We start from the raw sequence: 3,655 nt of genomic DNA, 5'->3' as shown, positions 1-3,655 counted from the left end.
AGATAGTATCTAGTGGTAAGTGATGCTTCTGTGTCAATAAGACAGTATTTTTGTCCTTATGTACATGTCAGAAAGCTGAGGAAAAGTGAAAGATATACTTCTTTTCCTAGAAAAACAATAATGTGGGGCAAATTGTAAATACTCCCAAACCCTTATCATTTTTTCTACATGTCCACAGAAATATATACTTGAAAACTTATTCTCTAATTTACATGAATAAAAATCCTTAGACGCATCATTGTTTTCATTAATATTTTACAGAAATTCAGTGAAGTGAGCAAGTCTCCCTCCATTCTTCCTCTGTTTACTCAATTCAAGAAAGATATCAGCCTCCAGCTAGAAAGTATATCTTCTCAATTAACAAAATTCACAAATACATAAACACTAAAGAATAATTTTTAAAAGAGGCACTAGCACCATTGACACTACAAAGAAAGCTTTACAAATATATCATTTGTTTGAGGAAGAATGTAAGTGATTTTAATCTGTCAAACAAAGTGATAACTTTGAAATATTTATAATTCAAAACAAGTCCTTATCAATTAGAAAAGATTAGCTTGTACTATCATCTTAATATGATACCTCTTGGGCAAAACTAATACAATATTGTAAAGTTTAAAAATAAAATAAAATTTTAAAAAATATGATACCTCTAAGAAAGTTCACACAGGTAAGAGAAAGGTAAACATACTGCAAATATTCTGTATTTAATATGGATACAGATACAGATATTTAATCTTGGGAAAAATACTTGGATCAAAGTTGGGAAATTCAGAGAAAACTTTTTACTTGAGAGTCTCTGAGTAGGAATTTTTGGGAGTTGTTATACTTGGTACAATTCATTAAAGATTCATCTTTAGAGTGATTGTTCCTGAATCTCTCCTGAGACAGGACAGGGGAGGTGGGTCTTTTCAGCTTTTCAAGGGCCTTCTGTCTGTAGGTGAAGTGGTTGCAGGTTAAAGAGCTGTGCGGATGCCTTTGAAGGTATTTTCTCAAGATGCAGAGGTGTGTTTGCTACATAACATCCCCAGAGAAGACAGAGCAGGAGGAAGAAGAGGAGGAAATGGCAGCTTCTCAGGGATGGCTGACATTCCAGGATGTAGCCATAGACGTCACTCAAGAGGAGTGGGAGTGCCTGGACCTCGGTCAGCGGGAATTGTACAGGGATGTGATGTTAGAGAAGTACGGGAACCTGGCCTCCTTGGGACTTGTGTCTCTAAGCCAGACCTGGTCACCTTTCTGGAACGAATGAAGGATTCCAGGAATATAAGCAGCATGGAGACAACACCCATATACCCAGCTGCGTTTTCTCTACACACCCAGTGTGTGATGCCAAGAAATCCAGGCTTCGAAGATTTATGTCCAATAGAAAACCTAAAAATATATGAAATATTGTACCTCGTAAATTTACATTTAATGAAAGACTGGGAACATACATGGGCATGTGAAGGGCAGAGAGGATGTTATGATGGACATAACCCAACTGGGACAGTTTCTCATAATGTAAACATTACTGCCAAGAGAAATCAAAGTTGTGATTGGAAAAACACCAATTTAAGTCGTTAACATCTGCAGAGAAGTGTATGTTTGTCGGCAAAGACCCACATCGTTTTTTGACATATACATGTTCTCTGAAAGGAACTGTGGAAAATCTGGAAAGTCATCTAGTCTCTACTGCAGATAATCATTCAAACCACTCTAAATGCAATACTCAATTAAACATACATTCAAATATGTCTGAAGACCAGAAATTTAAAAATGAGGGAAAAGATTCCCAGTGTAATCAACTTGAGAGATCCTTTAGCAAGGGTTCAGTATTCTTCAAACAACAGATATTTTTTCCCTTTTCCAAAATCTGCAATGTTGATAATACTGGAAGAGACTTTATTCACACATCAATGGTCAATGCATATGTGGGTGTAGTTAATGCAGGACAACTTTTCATGTATCATAAAATGAGTAAGGCTTTAAGCAAGAGCTCTACCCCCAATAATTACAAGAGTCTTTATGATGGAGTGAGAAAGTATTTATTCAATGAAACTGGACATAACACTGACCAAGGCTCAAGTCTCCTGAAACACTAGGGAAATCAATTTTTAGACAGTGATTCTGGAAGTAATAAATGTAGGAATATCTTTTATCAAAGAGCAGATGTTTCTCTGTATAAAAGTGTGGATATTGGAAAGAAGGCTTATAATTGTAGTGAATATAGTAAAGTTTGTAATCAGTCTTGTAAACTTGGACAACAGCAGAGTATTCAGAATGTGGAGAAACATTACAAAAGTAACACATGTGGGGAAATAGTCACTAAATCATTAAATCTAAGTAGCCATAGGAAAATCCATACAGAAAGGAAGCCTTTCAAATGTACAGAGTGTGTCAAAGCCTTTATCTGTCCCTCGTGTCTTACTCAACATCAACAAACCCATACTGGGGAGAGACCTTATAAATGTAAGGAATGTGGCAAAGTCTATACTTGTTGCTCAAATCTTACTCAACATCAGGTAATTCATACTGGAGAAAAGCCTTACAGATGTACAGAATGTGGCAGAGCCTTTAATAGGTGTTCATATCTCACTGTGCATCAGCGAATTCATACTGGGGATACTCTATACAAATGTAGAGAATGTGCCAAAGCCTTTATCTGTGGCTCACATCTTATTCAACATCAACAAATTCATACTGAAAAGAAGACATATAAATGCACAGAATGTGACAAGTCTTTTAAGGGGCGTGGAAGCCTAACTCAATATCAGATAATTCATACTGGGGAGAAGCAGTATAAATGTACGGAGCGTGGCAAAGCCATTAGGCACAGCTCAAGTCTTACTCAACATCAGCGAATCCATACTGGAGAGAGACCTTATAAATGTAAATATTGTGGCAAAGTGTTTAATTGTAAATCACATCTTACTCAACATAAGCAAATTCATCCTACAAGGAAGGCTTATAAATGTACAGAATATGGTGAAGCCTTTAATCAGAAGTCATGTCTTTCTAGACATCAGATAATTCATACTTGGAGAGAAACCTTATAAATGTAAGGATTGTGGCAAAATCTAACCAAATTTCAAGCCTTACCAACATCAGCAAATTCACATTGGGCAGAAATCATCCAGATGTAAAGAAACATGGCAAAAAAAAAAAAAAAAAAGATTCATCTTTAACCAACATGGGCATGTTTTGCCAAACCAGAAAGGAATAGACCACAGAGACTCAGAGTGTAAGATACATGGGGACAAAGGAGAGTGATCACAAAGTTTGTTATTGAGAGAAGATTGTCTCATAGAGCAAGCCAAATAGAAAAAGATTAGAGCTTTAAATCCAAATAGTGTCACTGATTCAGCGAAGTTTGAAAGACTTAGCTAACTAGTTTTGGTGTTTAAAGAGAAAAGAGTTGAACAGTTTAGACATGGTGGAAGCCAATATTTCTAATAAATTAGGAAGACTAACCTGGTTTTCTGCTTTGTACTTTGCAGCTTTTACATAGAAGAACTTGATCATAGCATGGTAAAGAATCTAATTTCAAACTTATAGTCTATTATTGTTTATACTACATCATTTAGGGCTGAATCCTAAATTTCTGTGACGTACAACTTCTTGTCAATTTTTCAGGGCAAGTTGTATGACATAAATAAAAACTTTGAGCTAGAGC

At 35.8% G+C, this 3,655-nt stretch overlaps 1 pseudogene; it reads left to right on the top strand.

The window, feature by feature from the left end:
• The first annotated feature begins 997 nt into the window (after positions 1 to 997).
• On the top strand, positions 998 to 3,252 carry LOC138988195 (zinc finger protein 678-like; annotated as a pseudogene).
• The last annotated feature ends 403 nt before the right edge of the window (positions 3,253 to 3,655 follow it).

The sequence above is a fragment of the Bos mutus genome, chromosome 6 (genome assembly GCF_027580195.1).
Source record: "Bos mutus isolate GX-2022 chromosome 6, NWIPB_WYAK_1.1, whole genome shotgun sequence".
Classification (NCBI taxonomy): Eukaryota; Metazoa; Chordata; class Mammalia; order Artiodactyla; family Bovidae; genus Bos; species Bos mutus.
The sequence above is the reverse complement of the archived record's forward strand: the minus strand, read 5'-3'. Positions and strand labels throughout refer to the sequence as shown.